The sequence below is a fragment of the Lathyrus oleraceus genome, chromosome 5, assembly GCF_024323335.1.
Source record: "Lathyrus oleraceus cultivar Zhongwan6 chromosome 5, CAAS_Psat_ZW6_1.0, whole genome shotgun sequence".
In the NCBI taxonomy this organism is placed as follows: domain Eukaryota; kingdom Viridiplantae; phylum Streptophyta; class Magnoliopsida; order Fabales; family Fabaceae; genus Lathyrus; species Lathyrus oleraceus.
Genome location: NC_066583.1, coordinates 498,428,068 through 498,442,171, shown reverse-complemented (window position 1 = coordinate 498,442,171; position 14,104 = coordinate 498,428,068). Strand labels below are relative to the sequence as shown.

At 38.9% G+C, this 14,104-nt stretch overlaps 1 non-coding gene across 1 annotated transcript; it reads left to right on the top strand.

The window, feature by feature from the left end:
• The first annotated feature begins 12,157 nt into the window (after nucleotides 1-12,157).
• Nucleotides 12,158-12,264, top strand: LOC127089073 (small nucleolar RNA R71). The gene has a single exon (XR_007790852.1). It is a non-coding gene; the product is annotated as a small nucleolar RNA R71 (small nucleolar RNA).
• The last annotated feature ends 1,840 nt before the right edge of the window (nucleotides 12,265-14,104 follow it).

The window sequence follows — 14,104 nt, the reverse complement described above, 5'->3', positions numbered from 1 at the left end:
CTGACGGTAATGAATAATATGTCTCATGCACTCTTAGGTCAATCTTTTGATTGTTTTCTCCGCAGAGTAAGATTCATATTCCTTGTGGAATCGAATATCCATCCTATAAACAAGTCTGCTTTTCTAGCTTTCTTCAGGATGACGAGTGTTTTGGCATATATACCAATTCACGCTTTGGTTTGTCACCTATTATATACCCAGTAACCGGTATCCCTGGTGTTCCTTCCTTTCTGCTCCCTATTATGACCTTGGTCCCCTGTGGAGTTAGATTTTCCTGAGTTGCTGTGCCTTTTTCAGGTCTTTCTCAGATGTTTGGTTGATTGATATCTCTCACCCTTATACCGGTCTTAGATATTCATTCTTCCTGAGTTTGTTACCCTTATACTGGTAACACCTCATTGCTTTGTTGTTTCCCCAGGAGTCTCTTTGTTAGATCTTTCCCGGTGGAGTTTTCTGTGGTGATTTTTACCCTTTGCTGTATTGGCGTTTTCCCCAATATATGCAATTTTCCCCGGCAGGGAGGTTCTTTGTGAATCTTTTCCTTGGTCCGAGTCCGGATTTTTATCCGAAGTATCCTTTGTGGATAGTTTGAGTCAGCTTGTGTCTTTCCAATGGATGTGTCTTCCTTTGGAATTCTTCTTTTCCCTGTTTGAGTCCTTCACTCCCCAGTGAGGTCTCTAGTCCAGTCATGTTTTGTTCACGCAGCGTCAGTTTTCCCCTAATTCAGAGTCGTGTCCTGCTCACGCATTCTTTTTCTTTTTCTTATCCCCATAAGAGTCCTGTTTGAGTCTCTGTTCCTGGTGAGTGTATTACTCCGATGGATCGTCTTTTCTTTGTGGACCCATATTTCCCCACAGAGTTTTGTTTCTTTTTGCATGCATACATCTGCATCATGAGGTCTCTTAGGGACCAAAATTTGTCTCATTACTGTTATTTAAGCCCATTCTACCGCGTCGAGATGAAGATTTCTAAACTTCACTTCTCCGGCTAGAATGACCTTAAATAGGGGCATCTGTAAGACCCCAATTTTGTCCCTAAGATCCCTCATGGCATCATATCATATCATTGCATTGCCTCAAGGATCATTGTGCACCTTGCCTGCCTCCCTGTGGGTGGGTCATCTTTTGAGAGTGGTTTCTTGATCACCAAGCATGTTTTGCATTTTTATATCATTGCTTTTCATTTGTTCACTAACCAAAAGTACAAAAATATGTCATCTAATCTTGTTACTTGCAGATGAAGCAATCTTAGGTCAAGGCAGTCAAAGGCATTCATTGAGCAATAGATGGTGGCCATTCTTGAGAATTTGGGCACCATGATCATTCATAAGAGTTCATGTGAGCTATGGCATCATTTTGAATCAAGATCTCAAGTGGTAGAGGCTTGAATTTCATCAGAGCATAGCCAAGTCAACTGAAACCCTAGAAAAGTCAACATAAGTCAACTGTGCATTCAATCATGGATTTGAAGGTGGGAGATGGTTAGAGAGGCCTCATTCATGTCCATACAAGTCTCACTTAACATTTCAAACATCTACAATGGATAATTTGAGGTCAGATGAAAAGTTTCCAAAAATAGTAAGTGAACTGTAATTTGGAACTGCCAAAAATGGAAAGGTCTTCTCCTCAAGTTTACATCATCAAGAAAGCTTCAAATGAAATTTTGTACAACATGAAAGTTGAAGATCTTGCTCTCACCTTTCCAAAAAGTCAAAGAACATGAATTTCTCATGTATGGTTGAAAAGATATGGATCAATCATGGTCAATGGAATTTGAACTTCAAGAATGCATAACTTTTGAACCAAAAGGCCAATTGAAGTGGTTCTTTTTGTAACATTTCTCTCTTGATATATACTATCCAATTCATGCATCACATATCATGCATTTCCATCACAAAAATATTGGCATTTTCATTTGAATTTTGGAGGGAACTTTTAAATTCAAAAATTGTGCATTGCCTTCACTTCCCACCATTGGCATTTGATTCAAAATCACATTTTAAGTGAATTTCCACCAGATTTCATGCACTGTAGCATTGCCTTGCATACATAAGGGTGAATTTGCAAATTGGCCAAAACACTCCCTTTTCCTTAATCCCTTAGCATTAGCTTAAGCATGATTAGCAAGCATCATTAGGAGAGCATATATAATCATAATCCTAACAGAATTCAATAACCACAATTCATTTTTTCAGATCTCAAATTTTTGCTCTCAATTTTCTCTCAAATTTTTCTCTCATTTCTTGAAAGCAATTGCACAATCCTTGCTCAGTTCATCATCTAGCATCATCACTGGATCCATATTCAAGCCAAGAATCACTCCAATTCGTGCAAATTTAGAGCTGCTCGAAGTAAGAACAACAATGGTGAAATCTTGAATCTGTTGAATCGTGTCCAATTGAGTTGTGATCCTCCTTCCATTCAACTTCATAATCATTGTAGAAGAAGACTTTGAACATTGCAAGGCATAATTCCAGCTGAATCCGATTCTGTTGCTACAAGAGGTCACAAACTAATTCTCATAATCTTGATTTTCACTATGCTAATGTTATAGATCTTTGGTTGTTGAGTAGATTAAGCTTTAAATCGTGTGAATCCATGCTGTATTGAGCAAGATATGTTAGTTTGAACTTTTGATGTTGATTCTTTCTTGCTTCGATCCGTGCGCATATAATGTGTTTTTGATGGATTAATTGTTGATTCTTGATGCTTGATGTTAGATCTACATGATGCATTGCTTAATTTGTGTTTCTGGAGAGTTTGAGATTTTCTGGAAAATTGTTGATGAAGATCATGAAGATCTTCATCGTGTTCTTGAGTTGCTTAAGTTCATTTTGAACTTGCTTTTGCTTGGTTGCTTAACCAATTAGGTATAATTTCTCTTCTTCATGTAGTCTGGAAGACCTGGCTTGTTATATGGCCAGGCACCTGTCTGAAGTCCTCCTTAAGAGGCAATGCTTGTGATTGTTTACTTTTTGTGCTAAGCAGGAAAAGTCCTCATATGAGGCAATTGGTAGATAAAAGAGATGTGTAGTCCATCTCCTACTATTCAGTGTGTCATCCCTTTGCTCACATTACATGTTGATGCATTGTGGATCTTAACCCAAGATCTATAGAGTCATTAACTTGTGGAGAGAGTTCCAACTTTCTGAACTCCCACACATTCTATCATCCAAAGCTCTCCCTGACCAGGGATAAGAGCTATGAGGCACACCCCTCATATCCTTTTCATCTGCTTCACCTTAACTCTCAATGTTAAGGTTAAGAGCACAACTTACCCTATTCCAGTTGACTGTAAAGTCTAACCCTTGTTTGAGCCTAATTGCTTGTATAAAGTGGGTGCTAAATGACTTTGTTTGATTGATTGCTTGATTCATCGGTACATGTTTGCTTGTTTGCCTTTGTGCATTTATCATCATTAATTGTTCATTATTGCATGATCATCATTTCATATCTTTGTGACACATCTTTGTTTGTCCATTGAGGAATCAACTGTAAGTCCATTCATTGGCCATTGTTCCTATGATTTGGAAGGGATTGAGTGTAAGACCATTTCAGTGGAAACTTGTATCCTCTTTGCTTATTGCTTCTGTTTGTTTGTTGTATGTGAGGATTCAATTGTAAGTCCATGTTGTTGGCATTTGTATTCCTATGATCATCCTTTGGAGATTAGAGTAAGTCCAGATAGATTGGCATCTGATATCCATGTTTTGTTTTGCTTTGGGGAGATTGGAGTAAGCCCATATATTGGCATCTGGTATCCTTGTCTGTTTGGTTCTTTGGAGATTGGTATAAGTCCAGTTGATTGGCATCCGGTATCCACCCTTTTGTTTTGTTTTGCTTTAGGAGATTGGTATAAGTCCATTTATTGGCATCTGATATCCCTGTTTGTTTTAGGAGATTGGTGTAAATCCATTGATTGGTATCCGATATCCACCTTTGTTTGTGAGATTGGTGTAAGTCCAGCAATTGGCATCCGGTATCATTTTTTTTGCTTATTTGTTATTGCTCATTTGCCTATTCCTAAGGACACACTTGAATCATCTTTTATATGATTTCAAGAGGTGAACATCTAAGAAGTTTTACACTCCCTCACCCTCCCATTTTTGTACCTTCAAACCTCTTTGCACTTGTTGGCTTTCAAAAACTTGAAAATATTATTGTGCAAACTTGTCACCTGTTTTCAAATTAGAAACCTGGGCCTTAAGCCCTTGATTTTCAAACTCCATTTCTTATACACTTCTTTCTGAATTGAATTCTAATCATACTTTGACCATATTTTGTAAATATTCATAATTGGTTAATCACACTCATTCAATTGTTTTGTGGCTTTGTCCATTGTTGATATGTTTTCATACATTAGCCATAGGTTTCAATTATCATAGTGGTTGATGTAAATCTCACCACATCCTTAGTGAGTTGATTATAAGTCTTCCATACTTATTATAGGGTTAACCCCTCACTAGTATGTTGAAGCTATCCTCGCATGGTGGATTGTTGGTCTTGGTTGAGTTTTCTCCTGTTGATAATGAAAAGCCTTAGTGCTCTTGTTTTAAAATCAATTCACCTACCTTTTGGAAATATTTTAGCCGAACTACGGCGTTTTGATCCTTACCTTTCATGGAAGGTACGTAGGCAACGGGTTCATCCGTTCAAACACAAAAATAATAACTTGTATATTCTTTTCTCATCATCCCATTCATGTTTGCACAATAAATGTTTCATAACAAATAACAATTTCATTCAACAAGTGTGAAAAGGGCTCCCTAGGAGTACCTAGGAAGTTTTGGGTGCCTAACACCTTCCCATTGCGTAATTAACCCCTTACCCAGATTCTCTGATCTTTCATTAGTTTTCTATGTGTAAAACTTCTTAGGCTTTTGTTCGCTTTTTAGCCAATCCTTTGGATAAATAAAAGTGCGGTGGCGACTCGATTCTTTGTATGCTTTGCTTTTGATTTATTCAATAAATCATAAAGTGACGAATACACCGCTACAAGTACCAACTGTGCTAGCAGTGTTAGGGTTGACAATATAAATTAAGGAACTCAAAAATTCAATTGTCAATCGCTCATAGGTAGGTTCTTTGTTGGAAAAGAAATTATGCAAACCTAAGTTATCTAATAAATGAAATATGCTATGATAGATACCTAAAGTGTAGAGACAGTTTTCGTCAACATACCTTGTCGGGAGGACCTCCCGATTTTGCAATCGTTCGATGATTTTTCTTTGTCTATCCCCCGGTTTCCCTCCTCGAAGAATGAATCCATTAAACTCCATTTGGAAGCTCTTGAAAAGTGACGAAGAAGATGAAGTGGAATGTGAAAAGGTTTGATTTTTACAAAATCCTACGGATGAAAATGAAAATGGAAAGCGGAAAAATGATTTGTACGGTGTGGTGGTTAGAAAAGTATGAGCTTTTTGTGGGTTCAAGGATGTTTTTCCAAGGTGAAAAAATGGGTTAGGAAGGTTGTAAGGTGTGAAAATGGTGAAGAAAGGGGTTCTGCCCCGACCTTTTACAGACGCTGTGGCGGGCGCCACAGGGTCTATGGCGGGCGCCACAAGGCAAAATCTGGCTGGGCCGGATTTTGGTCCTTTGGTTTGGGCTTCTCTTGTCTTTTGACTTTGAGGGGTCCGGATAACATTTGTCTTGTGATTTCCTAGTATCATTGGCTTGCATAACTTTATAAAAGTAAAAATAAAAATAAAAATGAAACAAAAATTAAATATTAGACTAATAAATAAATAAACAACTAAAATAAAAAAAAATGAAAATAAAACAAACATAAAACATATATAGATAAAAGTGGAAATATCAATGTATAGACATAGTTTATATAATATTCCAAATGCGATAATATAAAATGAGTTATGTAAATACGAGAAATATAAATAAATAAATAAATAAAAGATAAAATAAGATGAAATGGTGAGATCATATAGTAGGGATGTCGTCTTCCTGAGAGGATCCACGGAGCATGGCTACTTCCTGCTTGAGCTCTGCGATCTCCTGATATAGACAGTCGGCTTCGGTAGCATGGGTGAGATTAGACACTCCCATATGTAAAGTGAGGTCAGCCACCTCCTGTCTAAGCTTTGTGATCTCTCTACGACACTCAGCAATCTGAGTGCGGATGTCGGGGGTCTGCAATGAAAGATTATTAGAGAAAACAGTGATCCGGGGATATGGTGGTGTAGGCGTGTATTCAGCAATGGGTGGTGATCTCGGATCCTCGATGGTCTCTCCCTGGCCCTCTAGAGCATAACTCCAATTCACTGGATCATGCACACTGGTCATCATAGGATCTGGCAGTGTGAAATAGTGGATAGCCTCGCTGTCGACTAGCAATCGGAACTGACATGGGTGGAAAGAGGCTCTCCTCATCAACCCTCTGGTCAAACAGAAGTCAATGTCCATGGTAGTGTACCCACAGTAGGTCCGAAGATGTAACAGCTTGCGAGACATACCTAAAGCGACAGCAATCTGCGTGATGATTCCGCCCACATGGATGACTCCTTCGGTAGATCTGGAGATACCGCTGAGACTGTATAACAAGAAGTTCCCACATGCTACTGGGCGAGACTGGGATGCACAAAATAATAGGAAGATCTCCTCTTCACTCAGTAGTGTCTCTGCATCCGGTCTTCCCAGGAAGGAATGTGCTAATATCATCTGAAAATATCTAAAGGCGGGGTTATGTATAACATGAGATAACTGCGTAGATGGATTTTGGCTTCCGCCACCCGATATATCACTCCAAAACTTCTCCACCTCCTTACCCAGAAAATATCCCATAGGTGTCTCCGGGATAGCATCAGGAGTGGTCTGGAAATCCAATAGGTCGCCGAACTCCTTCTGGCTGAAAGAGTACTCAACTCCAAAGAGCCTGAAAGCAGCATACCCATCTGGTCCAGAGTATGGGTCATAGTCGAATGAACTCAGGAACTCCAATGTCAAGTTTCTGTAGGTGTTACTCAAGTCATCAGCAAACTCGTCCCAGTGAAGCTGGTGGCTAAGGAATCGGATACTCGGCTCGATACCCAGTGCCTCCATACAGTGCTGATCAGGATAACGTGTGGGTGCCATAGGGCGCTGATACAGAGCGATGTAGCGCTCTCTCTGAGCATTATCTCTATAGGCCACGTGCATGTCATCGAAATCCTGCATCCTGTAAAAGTTAAGAAAGTGATCCTGAAAGTGCAAACCATTCAAATTTTAGTCTCAATGCAAAATATGATAAAATAAAACAAAAATAAAATTAAATAAATGTGAAAAAGTAAAATGAAAGAAAAACCATTGGTTGCCTCCCACGCGGCGCTTGTTTAATGTCATTAGCTTGACGATTAGAATCTATACACCTGTAGTGGTAGGGATTGGTGGATCAATCAGGGTGTGGCTTGAGTAGTATGCTGGAATGTCTCCTCCTTCGTAGAGCTTCAGTCTTTGTCCATTTACAATGAATGGACTACAAGTTTCGTTCTTGATTTCCACGGCTCCGGATCTCAGAATCTTGGATACTTCGAAAGGACCAGTCCATCTTGAACGTAGCTTTCCAGGGAAGAGTCATAACCTAGAGTTGAAAAGGAGAACAGAATCGCCTATATTGAAGTTTTTCTTTACTATTCTTTTGTCGTGATAGGCTTTTGTCCTCTCTTTATATATTTTTGCATTCTCGTAGGCAGATTTCCTAAGTTCTTCTAGTTTATGAATGTCTAGGGTATGCTTTTCTCCAGCGGCTAGGTAGTCTAAATTCAAATTTTAATGGCCCAATAGGCCTTATGCTCTAATTCGAACAGTAAGTGACAGGATTTTCCATAAACTAGTTGATAAGGAGTAGTTTCTATAGGGGCTTTGAAAGAGGTTCTATAGGCCCATAATGCTTCTTAAAGCTTCTGAGACCAGTCTCTCCTAGAAATAGAAACAGTTTTCTCTAGGATTTGTTTTATCTCCCTATTAGATACTTCTACTTGGCCACTAGTCTGTGGGTGGTATGGTGTTGCTACTCTATGCCTAACTCCATATTTTCTTAAAAGTTTGTCAAATATTCTCGATATAAAGTGTGATCCTCCATCGTTTATGACTAAACGTGGCGTTCCAAATCTAGGGAATATATAGTTTTTAAATAGTTTGATTACTACCCTAGTGTCGTTTGTGGGTGCAGCTATAACTTCAATCCACTTAGACACATAGTCTACAGCTACTAAGATATACTTGTTCCCTAAGGATGGTGGGAAAGGTCCCATGAAATCTATACCCCATACGTCAAAGAGTTCTACTTCCTGAATGTTTCTTAGAGGCATTTCATCACGCCTTGAAATGTTTCCAGTGCGTTGGCATCTATCACATTTGACAATGCAAGCATAGACATCACGCCACATGGTAGGCCAGAATAGGCCAGCTTGAAGAATCTTGGCGTATGTCTTTTAGAGGTGCTCGCATGTCCACCATAAGATGCAGAATGATAATGCTCGATAATACTATTTACCTCTTCTTCTGGAACGCAACGGCGAAAAATGCCATATTTACACCTTTTGAAAAGGAGCGATTCGTCCCAATAGAAGTTCCTCACATCGTGGAAGAATTTCTTCTTGCGGTGGTAGTGAAGATCAGGGGGTACTATATCAGCAGCTAGGTAATTAACGAAGTCCGCATACCAGGGTACGTTACTCATTGCTAAGGAATTGTGGGAGTGCTCATGAGGGCTTAGGTTATTATCTTCAATGGTTTCTACTCTAGCTATCAGTCTATCATAGGCGAAATCATCGTTTATGGGTACTAGTTCAGGTTTTAGATGTTCTAGCCTAGAAAGGTGATCGGCTACTACATTTTCAGTGCCTTTTTTATCTCTTATATCTAAATCAAACTCTTGTAGTAATAGAATCCATCGGAGTAACCTGGGATTGGCATCTTTTTTACTTAATAGGTAACGAATGGCAACATGATCGGTGTAAACTATAATTTTTGCTCCTACTAGATAAGATCTAAATTTGTCTATAGCGAAAACTACAGCGAGTAATTCTTTTTCAGTTGTTGCATAGTTAAGTTGGGCAGCATCTAGGGTTCTACTGGCATAATAAATGGCATGTAATTTTTTTCTTTCCTTTGTCCTAGAACAGCTCCAACTGCATAATCACTAGCGTCGCACATTATCTCAAAAGGTTCCGACCAATCTGGTGGTTTCATAATGGGTGCTGAGATTAACGCTTGCTTTAAAAGATTAAATGCGTCATTACATTTTTCATCGAAAATGAGTTCAGCATCTTTCATTAAAAGTCCAGTTAAAGGTTTGGTTATTTTGGAGAAGTCCTTAATAAAACGCCGATAGAATCCAGCGTGTCCAAGAAAGCTTCGGACTTCTCTGATGGTTTTTGGTGGTTTTAGGTTTTCTATAACTTCTATTTTAGCTTTATCTACCTCTATACCTTTTTCTGAAACTATATGTCCTAAAACTATTCCTTCGGTCACCATGAAATGACACTTTTCCCAGTTTAGCACGAGGTTCACCTCCACGCATCTCTCCAGGATTTTCTCAAGGTTAGCAAGACAATCATGGAAATCAAATCCTCAAAGCGAGAAATCATCCATAAACACGTCCATGATACCATCTAGGTAATCTGCAAAGATTGACATCATGCAGCGTTGGAAAGTGGCTGGGGCATTACAGAGGATGAATGGAATTCGTCTGTAGGCAAAGGTTCCATAAGGGCATGTAAAGGTAGTTTTTTCTTGATCTTCGGGGTGGATAGGTATTTGGAAGAATCCAGAGTATCCATCTAGATAGCAGAAGTAAGAGTGTCTGGCTAGACGCTCCAACATTTGGTCTATAAATGGTAAAGGGAAATGATCCTTCCTAGTTGCTTTATTTAATTTTCTATAATCTATACACATCCGTCATCCTCCTTCAGAAACGTTTTGCTACATGTTCGCCTTTATCGTTTTGCACGACTGTGATGCCTCCCTTTTTAGGTACTACATGCACAGGGCTCACCCACTTACTATCCGAGATCTGGTAGATTATACCTGCCTCAAGTAACTTAAGAACTTCCTTTTTAACGACATCACTCATTATAGGGTTTATTCTTATCTGATGTTCCCTAGAGGGTTTTGAATCTTCTTCTAGTGAAATCCGATGCATGCATACGGATGGGCTTATACCTTTCAGGTCAGAGATATTATATCCTAAGGCTGAGGGATATCTTCGTAAAACATCTAAAAGTTGGTTCGTTTCCTCTTGGCTCAAGGTAGCACTGACTATAACTGGACGGTTCATCTTTTCATCGAGGAACTCATATCTCAGGTTCTTAGGCAGTTCCTTAAGTTCTAAGGTTGGTTTCTTAGGGCATGGCATAGGATCTGGGGTAAGGGATAAACATTCGTAAAGGTCATCATCGACGTAGGGTTTCTTAAAGTCATCATCTTCCCTTATGAGAGTTGATGGTAACTTAATTGTTTTTATAATTTCTTTTTGTTCTAATTCTCTAACACATTCATCAATGATATCTAAGGCATAACACGAGTCTTCCATCACAGGTGCCATAAGAAATTTCAAAAGTATAAATTCTATTTTCTCGTCACCTACCTCAAATTTCAACTTTCCTTTCTTGACATCTATTATGACTCCTGCAGTCGATAATAATGGTCTACCTAGAAGGATTGGTATGTCATTGTCCTCTTTGATATCCATGACAAAAAAATCAGTAGGGATAAACAACTGACCTATCCTAACAGGGACATCTTCTAAAATGCCTATCGGATATTTAACAGATCTATCGGCTAACTGAAGTGATATCTTAGTGGGTTGTAATTCTCCTAAGTTTAACCTCTCACAAACTGCTAAAGGCCATAGGCTCACACTAGCTCCTAAGTCTAGAAAAGGTTTTCCGATGACATGATTACCCAAAAGGCAAGGAATGGAGAAATTTCCAGGATCTTTATCTTTCTTTGCTAATTTGTCCTCAGAAATAGCATTACATTCCAAAGGCTTCGGATCGTCAAGTCTACGTTTGTTGGTAAGGATGTCTTTGAGGAACTTTGCATAAGAAGGTATTTGGGTGATGGCTTCTGTGAAAGGGATTTCTACATGAAGTTTTTCTATAACTTTAATAAAAAATTTGTACTGTTTATTGATTTGGGTTTGTTTGAGTCTTTGCGGATATGGTATAGGTGGTTTATATGGCGGGGGTGGTACGTAAGTTTTGTCTTTAGGTTCTTCTCCTTTTTCTCGACCTTCCTGGTTTTCAGATTCCTCTGGTTCCTTTACTTCGTCCGTGGGTTTGGTACATTCCTTAGAAGTGTCAGGTTCACTCAATCTAGGGTTTGGTGGCTCATCATAAGCGTTCCCACTTCGTAGGGTAATGGCATTGGCTTGTCCTCTCGGATTTTGTTGAGGTTGTTCAGGGAATTGTCCTCCAGGTGTAGTCTGAGGGGCTTGGCTTAAAGCTACCTGAGAGATCTGGGTTTCAAGCATCTTGGTATGAGTAACTATTTGGTCAACCTTGGTTCCTAACTGAGTAATCAATTCGTTAACATGAATGTTTTGGTTCATGAACTCCTTGTTTTGTTGGGTTTGAGCGGTGATAAAATTTTCCATAATTTTCTCAAGGCTCGGCTTTGGTGGTACAGGTTGCATAGGTTGATTTGATCTTGGGGCTTGATACCTAGGTCTCGGAGGTGCATTATTTTGAATAGGGTTATTGTTTTTATAGGAGAAGTTCGGGTGATTCCTCCATCCAGGGTTATAGGTATTCGAGTATGGGTTCCCTTGGGTGTAGTTCACTTGCTTAGAGTGGGTTTCGTTTAATAGACTGCATTCTGCATATTGGTGTCCTTTGGTTCCACATATCTCACAATCCGACGAAACTGAGGCTACAGTATTCGGGTTTATGCACATATGCTCGACCTTAAGGGCTAATGCGTCCATTTTAGCTTACATCATGTCAATAGAGCTTAGTTCATGCACTCCTCCTTGGGCTTCTTTCTTCTCAACTGTCGCTTGTTCGACTCCCCATGATTGATTGTTTTGAGCCATATCTTCGATGAGGGCACTAGCTTCAGGATAAGGTTTGTTCATCAGAGCACCGCCTGCGGCAGCATCGATGGTCATCTTTGTGTTATAGTGAAGTCCATTATAGAAGGCTTGAATGATTAACCAATTTTCTAAACCATGATGTGGGCATGCTCGTAACAACTCTTTATATCTCTCTCAAGCTTCGAACAGCGATTCTCCTTGGTTTTGGGTAAATCTAGTTATATGGTTTCGAAGAACGGCGGTCTTACCCGGGGGGAAATATCTAGCAAGAAAAACTCTTCTAAGGTTATCCCAAGTCGTAATGGAATTGGGTGGAAGGGAATCTAACCATGATAGGGCTTTATCTCTGAGGGAAAAAGGAAATAATCTTAAACGTATTGCCTCAGGAGAAGCTCCATTGGTTTTAAAAGTGTCTGCTAATTGAAGAAATATTTTTAAATGTTGGTTTGGGTTCTCAGTGGCGAGACCTGCGAATTGTCTTTGTTGCACTAGTTACAACAGGGATGGTTTAAGTTCAAAATTATTAGCTGGGATGGTTGAGTTTACTATACTAGAACTAGGTTCTTCATTAGATCGCTGAGCGAAATCTTTAAGAGGTCTTTGGTTTTGATCTTCGGCCATATCTCTCTTAATTCTATGAATGAATAAACGTGCGCGAGCGTAACGTTCAGGTTCTGCCAGAGGGTATATTAGGCTTAAACTTCCGGTGCTGCGAGTTCTTCGCATTGACCGGCGGGAAATATCCTAAGTCTAAACGATATAACAACAGGAAAATGAAATTTGACGAAATTGGTCCCCGACAACGGCGCCAAAAACTTGATGCGGTGTTTTTCGCAAGTATACGAACGCGTCAGAGTAATATAAAAGATTGTCGAATCCACAGAGACCAAGTGTCAATCTATCGTTATCTATTGTTATGGTGTTTATCAAAGGCAATCAAAATAAGTGTTTTTAAGGTGTGCAATGAAAAGTAAAGTGTTGAATAAAGATTAATTAATAAAGACATGGTCGAATGTAATTCACGTAATCAATTAATAATCCAAGTACTTACTAATAGAACTACTTATGGGCAATATTTTCTACTTTGAAAAGAACTAATTTAACAGGAACTGTCGCTTTCGCGTATTCAGAACCGAGTTGTACTCCCTAATCAAACCCTCTTATTGTCACTTATAAAAAGGCGCGCATTGCGTTAGAGTAGTAAAGCTATTTTTAAGAAATATAGTATCTTGACTAAGTTGAAAAGTATTATAACCTGGATTTCTTAACCAAAAGAGGTTCTCACGAACCAGACTCTAAACTTATAAACACGTCCGAAAATAGTTTTAAAATCTCTTTTCTTCTTAAATTAAAAACTCCTAATGAACTAAACAAAGCACTTTCGCGGTTTTTGAAATAGTTAAAAACAATTAAGTTTAGATAGACGTTGGACGACTTTCGATCTTACCCAACGGAATTGAAGTGCGGGAAAACTTAAGTTGAAAGTTAGAATAGCCCTTAAGTGCTTCTACGAACAATTGTACGGGTTATCGGTTCAATTACGATCCTTACATTCTAACCTTATAAATTTAGTTAGACATGGTAAAGTAAAAGTGCATTAATTTAAATAAAAGTAGTGCGAGTGCGGAAAGTAAACAAAAGTAAAGCGAGTGCGAGGAAATAAATAATTTAAAGCGAGTGCGAGGAAATAAACAAAAGTAAAGCGAGTGCGAGGAAATAAATAATTTAAAGCGAGTGCGAGGAAATAAACAAAAGTAAAGCGAGTGCCTGGAAATAAATAATTTAAAGCGAGTGCGAGGAAATAAATAATTTAAAGCGAGTGCGAGGAAATAAATAAAAGTAAAGCGAGTGCGGGAAAATAAATAAGATAAAGACAAGTAATAAAAACCTGCTCCAATCGGAGGGTTGAATAAATTGCAAAGCGGAAATGAAAATGGCGGCAGGATTAACTTCCTTCCAAAGTACTCCAAACTCGATTACAGACTCTATCACAGACTTGATTACACAATTGTGGTAACACTCCAATGCGAAGCGATTACCACTATAAAATACTGAATATATGCCTAAGTGAAACAAA